This window comes from Ptychodera flava (assembly GCF_041260155.1).
Source record: "Ptychodera flava strain L36383 chromosome 3 unlocalized genomic scaffold, AS_Pfla_20210202 Scaffold_26__1_contigs__length_13983176_pilon, whole genome shotgun sequence".
Classification (NCBI taxonomy): domain Eukaryota; kingdom Metazoa; phylum Hemichordata; class Enteropneusta; family Ptychoderidae; genus Ptychodera; species Ptychodera flava.
Window position 1 is genome coordinate 1,655,827 of NW_027248280.1, and position 12,147 is coordinate 1,667,973.

At 37.2% G+C, this 12,147-nt stretch overlaps 1 long non-coding RNA gene across 1 annotated transcript in view; it reads right to left on the minus strand.

The window, feature by feature from the left end:
* LOC139126132 (uncharacterized) overlaps nucleotides 1–7,318 on the minus strand; it is a 34,677-nt gene extending 27,359 nt beyond the window's left edge. The window contains exons 1-2 of the long non-coding RNA XR_011550480.1: nucleotides 7,064–7,318; nucleotides 2,482–2,559 (exon numbers count right to left, since the gene is read on the minus strand). This is a non-coding gene — a long non-coding RNA (uncharacterized lncRNA). The remainder of the gene's footprint in view (nucleotides 1–2,481; nucleotides 2,560–7,063) is intronic.
* Nucleotides 7,319–12,147: the final 4,829 nt, after the last annotated feature.

Genomic DNA, 12,147 nt, shown 5'->3' on the forward strand with positions numbered 1-12,147 from the left:
GCCTTGGAGAGGGTGGTCACAATGAAATTGTGAATTTTTTTTTACTATTGTAAACTTCTAATTTTTTTTTCAATTGAGATTAGCTGTGCAAATTTTTTTTCAGAGTAAATTTTCAGATTTATAATTTTTTTAGTTCGTAGCTGTCTTAAGATAAAGAGGGCAAAGATGTGGTGCGAAGCACCACAAGCGGCCGCGCAAGCAATCACGGGGGAAGGTCAGGAGGGGGGTGTCCCCCTCCTGCAGTTTGAGTTTTTGAAAAACAGAGATTAAAATGGTGTTATTTTGTGGTACTTGGGAGTATTTTTGCGCGGGGAGGTAAGGAGGGGGTGTCCCCCCTCCTGCCGTTGGAGCTTTTGAAAAATAGAGATTAAAATGGTGTTATTTGGTGGCACTTGGGGAGCATTTTTTTCAGATTACACATCTTCCTCTGAAACTTGGTCTTCTTGCTCCTCAGTGGCTTCATATAGTTTTGAAAATTGACAATTTTGGTTTCATGGCTTCCCTTTCTACTGTGTGGTGAAATGCCTACATTCACCCCACCCCATGCATATCTCATGATTTACAATTGATTTTGACAAGCTGAGAAGCTGTTTGCAAAATATAGTGAAATTTGCATATTTGTGTTTTTAGAGCAATTGTTGCCCTTTTTTGATCAAAACATCTATTTCTCTGTAGCAGCATGTCCAAATTGATCGGATGTGTATAGATGAGGTGAAATTTCAGTATTTGTCTTTTTAGGGCCATTTATGCCATTCATGGTCAAAAAATCTGTATTCCCTGAAAGGGCTTGTCCAATTTCTTTGAAATTTGCTATATAAGTCCCTTAAGATTTGTTTAAATTATCCTCTTTTTTGTGGTGGAAAAATTCTTCAGATAATTGTCATTCAGCATTGCTATCGAGAAACTTTCAAAGTTCAACCTTTTGTGTGTTTTTGCGTTGGGATTTGTTGGATAGATGGCATTCTACGTAGTGTATTGTTGAATGTTAAAAATGTGTTGCTGTTGTTTTTGAGGCTGTTTTTTGAGAAAAAAGAATTGAAAATGCCTTTTTAAAAGCAAAATAATACATAATTGACTTGATATATTGTTTTATCATTATTGACGTGTTTCTACTTGTTCACCCATTCTTGCATTCATCATTGCAATAAAACGTGAAAAAATGAACCTGATGTGGCCTGCATCTGTTTACCTTGATCTTAAAAGGCAAATACAACTTTCTGTCTTGACAACCATACCATAGTTTCAATGTTTTACCTAGTGTACCTGCTTGGTTTGTACACAGGAAACAAGTAGAACAGAGGCTCTATAATTTTATAATTTTCAAGTGATCAGGATACAAAAGTCCTGAAAAGATAAGATAATCACAACTTCAGTATAAGGGATACAGTCACTCTAAATGTATAAATTAAAATTAAAAATGTGCCTGGAGGATGTACTAAATAATACAGAAAGTTGCTTCTGTCGGTAAAATCTAAAAATAAAAATTCAAGATTTTAAACACTTTTGCAGATTTGTCTTCTTATTTATTTTTTTTTCATTTTGCAAACTAGTTTGAAGATTTTTTTCCTAACTTTCTGCTCTGAAATGTTTTTTTTTCTTCTGTTTTTGACCACCCCCCTCCCAAGATCTAATGTCCGTCCCGAATATGAATACGGCGTTCGAAACTAGCCCCTAGTTTTCCCTTAGTTACAGTAAGTATTGGTCATATGTTTGCAGGTGGTGACAGCTTTGTGAACACATGTAGAGCTCGTGAACAGTTCATGATGTTTTATCTTATTTACATAAGACTCAGTGTTTGCTTGACGTTGTCATGGACTGAACACCTATTCACGAAACAAGAAAATGAGGCCGGATCACCTAGTGCATAATTATCTTGCTTAAACTCAGAAAAGGAAACGACATAAGGGTTACTCGTGCGTCTCCTCGACCGCCATTTTCTGCTAATTGACATTCAAGGTATAGCCATTTGAAATGTACATTTTTACCAAATCAATCTTGCCTGAATTGCCCTGGTTCTACTTTCGTTTTTCAAAATTAAGTATGAGAAACGTATTTATTATTCGGTATTGTAATTAATATCTGTAACAGCAAAAACTTTTCCGATTTTTTTCCCTTCTTATAAATTGCCGTTGCGACAGAAATGTCTGCTAGTTACGTGAGCTCAATATACTATAACAATTACAAAACAGATACTCGGTATTTATTTACGTTTTTTTAGCTTTTTGTGTGCTAAAACATAAAAAATGTTGTGTTTTATAATTGAGAAAGTTATTATGCTTATATTATCTTACAAGGGACAAGATCTTGCATAGACATAGAAGCGTTTACAAATATGGCTGGCATTGTGTTATCATCGTACATGTCTACACATAAAGCAAGGTTTTCAAGAAGGCAACAAAGAAGATTGGTACGAATAAACACTCTCCTCTCACTCGAAAAGAATGTTCCATTTTTCTATTAACGTTAATGAAATCCACATACCGTGCGATTCTCCACAAAACCCTGTTGTTGCAGGTAACCGTGGGTATTCCACTATGAAGTACGGCTGGTCGATGAAAACTGTTTGATAACAAAGAGATTTGCGCAAGTTATGGCAGATGCAGTCACGGATTATCTATAAATAGCCAATTGCGTCGCCTATAATTTATCACAAGGGTTTTTTATCAGGTCTGGTACGACACGTAACCGGAACAATAGGCACACACACACACACACACACACACACACACACACGCATATATATATATATATATATATTATATATATATATATATATATATATATATATATAATATATATATCTTATAAATTTATTTACACCGTGATTATATTACTGACAGATTATATGCATGACGTGTGTTGGTGCGCTTTTGGGTTACAATTCCACATATTTGCTTCGGCAAAGAGTGTACCGGTCATTTCTATTTATAGTTCACTAATCTCTGCTTGCGAAACTCAACAATCTGGACAAAATGAATACCATCGAACTAGCATGTACCGTTTAGTGATGCACTGAAACAGAGCGCGTACAAATCTCATGCAAAAATGTTGCGGCCTACACTGAGTTCAATTATCACTCCATTATATCACCATGCCCTGCCCGTCGCATTTTGATTGGTCGAGCTGAACCACGTGACTGACCACAAATACACAGAAGTGGTTTGTTTACATGCCCGTGAAATGAATAATAAGATTAACAACTCAAAGTATCGTAACTTTACATCTCAAATGTAAATTACAATCAATCACAAAATAAACTCGAGTACTTGTAGGTCAAGTTGAGATACTTTTTTTTCTGAAAACATCTCCGGATTTGCCGATTTTTTACAGCGCGCGTGACAGAGCGTCGCGTTTTGCTCAGATTCTTTGCCCAGTTGTCGTTCGCGCCAGACATTTTTGCAATTTTGACTGTTTCCTTGGGTTCGCTGATAACATAATGGAAATAACAGACTCCGCTCTGACCATTAAGGTTTATTTATGGGCGCGGGCTCGAGAAAAGCCAAAGTAACGGCTTTCCTCTTGCCCTTGCCCATAAATAACGTTAATAGTCAGCGCGTCGCCCGTTATTTGTTTGTTTGTTTGTTTGTTTGTTTGTTTATTCCACCACTGACGAAAAAATGAACATTTCTATATTAACATTAAGTTTCATAATATTTTGGAAAGTATAGTGAATAATATACATAATTGCCTGACCGCATTTGATTTCTTCGCCCGAGAGAAAGTGGCAATTTGCTGGAAATCAAAAGGACGAAAGGTGTCTGTCACACGGACAATTACCCCATCAGTTAGGCAAACATTTTTGTTACATGACTATTAATGGTCATAGTGGTCTATTAAAAGTCGGTTGTCCTTTTGACCGTCTTTTACATCAGTTAAAATTTAAATTCAAACAGAATGTAAGTACACGAAAGGAAACTTCTCCTGCAACCTCTCCTGTTATGCGGGCTCTTGACTCCCTCTCATTTTTTGCTCACGTAATCACACACGTGAGTATATGTCGCAACGATGTCTGTCTGTTTGTGTGTCTGTCTGTCTGTCTGTCGTCTGTCTGTGCGCTCGATATCTCAAAAATGGCTCATCAGATCAGAATCAAATTTGGTTCATAGATTTAGTTTGCAAATGGCAAAAACTGATTATTTTCGGTGGCTGTGGCTTGCTTACTTATTTTGCTCATTTGCATAATTAATGATTTTAGAAAAAACGGCTATACATTGAGAACTACTGCGCACAATTTGATGAGACTTGCTACAAATGTTGATCACACCAAGATATATTAGCAGTGGGAACCATTAAGGGGTGACATGAAAGATAATTGTGGTCTGGTGTGACTAATTTATGTCAAGACTTTGAAGCACGGCCAACACTTTGTACAAATCGTACGCATAAAAATAATTACTTGAATAAAGCTGTTATTCAAGTAATAAAGCACACCCAGCGACGGTTATACCACGAAATTTTGACCAGTTTACGACATGCATGTATATTCACGAGAGATAGGTGTTACATTATATTGGTGTTGAGGTAGTACGCGCCTCAAAAGTGAAAGATGAAATTTTGCTAAAACTTTCCTGAATAAAATATTCAATCACTCTCCAACCAAATCAACAATAAACATTTGGGCTGACCGGCAAATCATGAGAAAACCCCTTAGCACAATCTCTGTTGCTATACACTCATTAAAATGACAATACAGAAATGAAGACAATGTTTACTATCCAATAAACACCCTGTGTTTTTGTAAATAAACAAACTTGCAGAGGGGAGAGGTAACAGCCAGAGTAACTTTACAATGACAACGAGAGTGCACTTAATCAGGTGTGAAATGGTTGGTCTGACTACTGTTGGTACACATGCCCCTTGACTTTTAAAGCACAGTCTCGTTCAAGATGTTTATTTCTTCAAGAAATCACTCAAATTTGGTAGAATCCTGTCTCTATATGGGCTATTTCTGATATATATATATATATATATATATATATATATATATATATATATATATATATATATATATATATATATATATATATATATTATATATATGCTTAAACTTTAGAAAAAGTACAACTCTCGTTAGATACAGTTTATTTGCGATGCGATGTAAGGCTCTTGTTTATATCTTGCGTATGAGGTTAAGGAACCCCGTCATCATGCTTCGGTAACCAACCTTCGAAATGAACCTTGGTCTCATGTCATCAATGATTAATTTGCGGGCAAGTAGCCACCGGCCAGATTCTTGGCAGAGAGCTTCGCAAAGTGAGTCGCACGGTTAATTCATTATGGAAAGTGGCAAAAACTGTTGATGTTCCCTTTTTATACCTTATTCCGGCCGGCGCCCGATCTACCATGTGATTAACACTTTCAGGTGAACGTCAACGAAAACACCGTAGCCTCTGGTCCCATTTTTTATGTATTCATCTATCTGCCAAAAATATGTAAATTTATCTGGTGTTTCCTCTAGAGTTCACATTATCAAGGAATGCCCATATATACGTTTCGCAATACAATCTGTTACTAAATAAGAACTGAGTTCCATTGGTTATGAATATATACATTGCACCGCCAGAAAACGAGGCGGAGGGCTCACCAGGCACCATTGAGAAGGCACTGGCTTTGGTCATGGTGGAATCTACAAGGGAGGCCCACCCTGACCCCGCTGATTTACACGGGGACGTATTTCTCCATTCAATTCTGTTACAAACTGATAATAAGTATTTGAATTGGATAGCAGTATACCAACTGCCTGATGACAATTAATAACGTACACTTACCAAATAATAAAGTAATGATGGGCTCGCACAATTATAAAGTACCTCAATCGCTGGCCGGCCATGCTGAAGTAAACACTGTGTTTACTACATTACCGTCGCCAGCCGTCGGCGTGTATCATGGTGTTCAGTCCAGCAGGCCAGCGTGTATCGGACTCGGAAAACAGCGACTGATTAAGGTACCGAGTAATTCGCCACGCATAACATAACACACAATACGCAGACGATGTCCGGTACATGAAATACGCAGAGAGTTGGTATGAGGTTATTAATCTTTTTTTCGCGGCATTTGCTTGCCACAGAATGTTATCCATTCACGAGTATCATTCATCGTTGTGTCGTTTTTCCCTTTGTCGGCACGCGCAGAATATACCATCATTCTATGACGCGTATCGCTCATCCCATTGAACATGTCAATTATGACAATGTGTTAACAACATAGACATCGTCAAGTGTGACCATCTTTTGTTACGTTATCAGGGTGTACATGACAAAATTTCTCTCCCGGAAGTTCGTTGTGTAGATCAACTCGTTCTCACCTTTGGCTGTAATCTGGCAAACGGCGGTTTTCAACGCCGTTTGGGGAATTAGGCGAGATATGAACCTTCAACGTTTGTGCCTGCTTGGTTTGCACGAATATGGAACTAGCGAAACAAATTACTCAACATTTTGGCCGCCTCTTCAGCGTTTATTCTATGGGGAAAATTAAATGCTGGATTTTCGAAAAACTAGTAAGACGGTGATTTTTTCTCGGGCTTCAATATTATCCCTAACAAGTGGTAGATCTGGAAAGAATGTTGAAATTTGAGAGTCCGACTATTTGTCCGAGAGGCACAATCTACCTTAAGGTAGAAAGTGCCTCGGGGACAGATATTCAGACTCTTAAATTTTAACAATTCTTTTCTCAATTCTTATCTTTTTTTACTTACCACTTGTTGGTACTCATTTTTAATCCCTTTGAATAAGACAAACTTTTCCCGTCATTTAATTTGAAAGTCGAAAATTTAAACTTTTCTCCATGGAGTTCACACAGGGATGACTGCAATTTTGAAATTCAAATACTGGTACATCGAGCTTAAGGGTAATTTGTTTCTCTAGTACCAAGATTTGCACGGTGATCCCGATTTTTATTCCTAATTTTGAAAGAAACGGTTGAATAATTCCTTCAGGAAAATTTAAGAAAAGGTTAAGTCTTTCACTTTCGAGGCGCATACTACTATGTACCTTAAGATATTTGACGCTTTGGAAAAGTCATGTATTTTTGCAGAGTCATGTGTAGGTTGAAGACGACGACTTACCGATTCATTCACGTAGAATGCATTCATGATACTGCCGCAAACTCCTCTTTGGAGTGCCTTCAAACAGTACAGTAGGCCAACAAAGGATTCTGATATGATGTCAATAAGTCACTGTCGACACAAATGCTGACTTGGTCGATGAATATTGTCATTAAATTAACCTTCAAAATGTTTCACAGCTGTAACTTTAGTGCAGTAATCAGCCGTGTCCCGGCAACATTTGATCATAGACGCTGATGGTAAATACATGCATTAGTAAAGGTTATCAAAGGTTAGTTAGCATTTGCTGTAAATTACATGGGTGGTTTTATAGGGAAGTGAAAAATATATTTTACTTACAGCTCTCTTGTCACATTTGCAGAAGTAGTAAGAATAACATTTCCACTAAGATAACAGAATGGTTCCTGATTTTGAAAGGAGGAAGTAAAAATGTTTGGATCTGCTATTTTTATCTGAGTTTATTCGTATGAGTAATGTTGAAAGAATTTCGACGATATCATATAACGATTGAGATGTTAATGTGTTGTGTGTATATCAATGCATTTTCCATGGACTTTTATTCAAAGTTAAGATAGTGAAATTAATATATTTAGACCATTTAATATCGTGCAATTTTAAGGAATTTATTGCTGTTAGGATACATTCACGAACGAATTTTCATTATGATTGGCAGGTTTGATAACATTTTATTCAGTTGCTAAAATTGTAATCAGTTATTGTTTTTCAATATACTGACTTGCATGACAATAGTCGATTGATTTACAAGAGAAAATATTACTGTGCAAAATATGCCTTGACCAATTTAAATTTCGTTGAATGAGCTTTAGTCTCTCCCCTTCACATAATGAATAATCTATCATTGGACACCGTGTGCGAAGCACCAAAGGTGTTCTTTGTCGCCACAATGTCTGTGTGTGTGTCCGTCTGTCCGTCCGTCCGTAGACAGATTTTGTTCCACTCATAACTTAAGAACCCTTAGGTCCAATGTCATGCATTTGGTATTTGGTATTATCATGATGAGACTTAGATCTGATTAGATTTTGGTGGGTGTGGCTTATTAATTAATTGCTTATTTGCATATTTTATGACTTTTTTGCCATAGGGCTATATCTCAAGAAATATGGAACCAAATTTGATGTGAGTGTACACATACTTAATTAGTCCCCACGGACACCGTCCGGGGGGACTTATAGGTTTGGTCATGTCCGTGCGTCCGTCCGTGCGTCCGTCCGTCCGTCCGTCCGTGCGTCCGTCCGTCCGTTCACGCAGATATCTCAGAGACGCCTGGAGCGATTTCGTTCAAACTTGGTACAAGGATAGTACTCTACCTCATACAGATGCACGTCGATTTGTTTCACAATGCGATCAAATTTGGCCGTGTTAGAGGACTTTTTAGTTTTCACCTCCATAGACTCCCATGTATAAGGCAGTCCATAGACTCCCATGTATAAGGCAGTCCATAGACTCCCATGTATAAGGCAGTCCATAGACTCCCATGTATAAGGCAGTCCATAGACTCCCATGTATAAGGAAGTCATAGACTCCCATGTATAAGGCAGTCCATAGACTCCCATGTATAAGGCAGTCCATAGAACCCATGTATAAGGCCAAGAAAAAATAAAAATTTAGTTCCTAATCGTATTCATATTGCAAAACGGATGCAGTGACACAGTTTTTAGTCCCCACAGATAAAGTCCAGGGGGCTCATAGATTGGGTCATGTCAGTCCGTTAGTCCATCCATGTGAGTCCATCCGTTCATGCAGATATCTCAGACGCTTTGACAAAATGTCACGTGACCTTGGTGACCTTTGACCTCGAATATACATATTTGTCCATAACAAGTGCTAAACCTTTCATATATGGTATGATGGGACACCCTATGACGCCACATATTGTACCTCATTAATTATGTGCATATCTAATTTTGAGCAAGCCAATAGAGCTAGAGGTCTGATTTTTGGTATGTACAGATAACTTAGCAATACAATTTTTTTGACAAAATGTCACGTGACCTTGGTGACCTTTGACCTCAAATATACATATTTGTCCAAAACTCAGTAATCACTAATGCTACACCCTTCATATTTGGTATGATGGGACACCTTATGACGCCACATATTGTTCCTCATTAATTATGTGCATATCTAATTTTGAGCGAGCCAATAGAGCCAGAGGTCTGATTTTTGGTATGTACAGATAACTTAGCAATGCAATTTTTTTGACAAAATGTCACGTGACCTCAATTACCTTTGACCTCAAATATACATATTTGTGCATAACTCAGTAACACAAGTGCTACACTCTTCATATTTGGTATGATGAGCCATTATGACGCCACATATTGTACCTCATTAATTATGTGAATATCTAATTTTGAGCGAGCCAATAGAGCTAGAGGTCTGATTTTTGGTATATAGGGATAACTTAGCAATACAATTATTTTGAAAAATGTCACGTGACCTCAATGACCTTTGACCTCAAATATACATATTTGTCCAAAACTCAGTAACCACAAGTGCTACACCCTTCATATTTGGTATGATGGGACACCTTATGACGCCACATATTGAACCTCATTAATTATGTGCATATCTAATTTTACGTGAGCCAATAAGGCTAGAGGTCTGATTTTTGGTATATAGGGATAACTTAACAATACAATTTTTTTGACAAAATGTCATTGGACCTCGGTCACCTTTGACCTCAAATATACATATTTGTCCATAACTCAGTAACCACAAGTGCTACACCCTTCATATTTGGTATGATGGGACACCTTATGACGCCACATATTGTTCCTCATTAATTATGCACATATCTAATTTTGAGCGAGCCAATAGAGCTAGAGGTCTGATTTTTGGTATGTACAGATAACTTAGCAATACAATTTTTTTGACAAAATGACACATGACCTCGGTGACCTTTGACCCCTAATATACATATTTGTCCATAACTCAGTAACCACAAGTGCTACACCCTTCATATATGGTATGATGGGACACCTTATGATGCCACATATTGTACCTCATTAATTATGTGCATATCTAATTTTGAGCAAGTCAATAGAGGTAAATAAATGATTTTTAGTATATAGGGATAGACTATAGGATAGAAATTTTTTTGACAAAATGTCATGTGACCTCGATAACCTTTTACCTAAATACACAATTATGTCAATAAATAAGTAACCACAAGTGCTATGTCCTTTATATTTAGTAGGATCGGAGACCTTATGACAACACATGCTTTACCTCGTTAATTATGCCCATATATAATTGTGGCAAGCCAATAGAGCTCGAGGTCTGAATTTTGGCATATATGGATTAATTAGCGATACAATGTTTTATTTTCAAAATGTCACGTGACCTTGATGACCTTTGACCTTGAATATGCATATATATGCATAACTCAGTAACCACAAGTTCTTTACGCTTCAATTTTGATAGGATAATAGACCTTAAGATGTCACATCTTGTACCTCATTTATTATGCACATATGTATTTCTTGGCTGGCCAATACAGCTAGAGGTCTGATCTTTTTTCCCGATTTAGAACCATAACTTAGACATGCCTCTTGTTTCAAATTGGGAACAATGACATAGACCTATGTGTCCATAGATCTGAACATATACATCCAGTGACACTTCTTAATGACCTCATTTCCCTGGCCCATCAAGACTAATACTCCTATTACAAGTGGGGACTATGTCATTGTCAATGACTTGTTACCCTATAGCATAACTATGGTAAAAGTTTAGTAAGTTTGGTTAATTAATTCTAATTTGCATATTTAATGAATTTTTGTAATAAGACTACCAGTATACTCAAGAATTCTTAAGCAAATGTGATGGCCATACTTTTATCAGATTGTAGAAACATCATATTTAAGAAACAATTACTTTTGAAATAATTCTACACCATGAATACTGTTTTATATGTGATTATTTTTTTCAATAAAATAAAAAATGTGTTCAGTGGGTTTTCTCATAGGAGTGTATGTTAGCAGTAAGGGGTTCGTAAAGTTGTGTTTGCGGCGCCATCTAGTGGTCAGAACCAGTAAGGCCTTTCAACCTCGCTCTCATGCATCGAGCAGCCATACTTTCTGTGTGTCGCTACGAGATTCAGTTCCTGCTACGTCTATCTACAGTCACACCAGTGGAGCCAGTACGACATTCGGTAAGAGGTTTATTTTTGTATCCGTATTTAGAGCATGTGTTAACTTTGCGTGTACCGATAATATCTGTGAGTGAATGAGAGTTGAGAAGCTGTGTGCAGAAAGAAACGGCCTCGAAGGTTATCCAAAGCACGTCACTGATAAGTCGTGTCAAAACGTGTGGCAACATCTCACCACACATCAGTATACAGTATGGACCCTAATTATGGTCTAGTTAAAAAGAGTATCGAAATTTACGAGGGATCGACTGTAATCGTGTTTTCAATATTCACGGAATTCATTCGAAAAATGTTAGTCGCGTGATGACGATGCCATTGTTTTACAATTAGGGCTTGGGCACAGGCTACCAAGACAGTATTAATAAGCTCATTATTGAGTTTTCCTCACTGTTTTCTCTATCAGTTCCTCTCCTTTTCTTCATCACAGTCCCCTATGGATATAGGGACTGTGTCTTCATGCTCTGACTGATCGGAGTAAATAAAATAAACGGTTATATAATCTAACCCAGCCTCTTAACCCTTTATTCATTTTACATACATTACTAGGACGTTTATCTCTCATATACACACCTTGTAATTAATAGTCAACACAACTAATTATGCCAATCCGTGGACTTATCAGGGATTTTACGGGTTGGTCAACATCGCGAAAGATAGGAATGGTTAGTCCTTTTTCATTTACATCTCTATCTTTTCAATGTTGACCAACTCTTGATAAGTCCACGGATTAGCATAATTAGTTGTTTGACTAATTAATTACAAGATGTGTATATGAGAGATAAACGTCCTTGTAATTGGTGTAAAATGAATAAAGGGTTATAAGAGGCTAGGTTAGATTATATAACCGTTTATTTTATTTATCCGATCATTCAGAGCATGAAGACACAGTCCCTATATCCATAGAGGGACT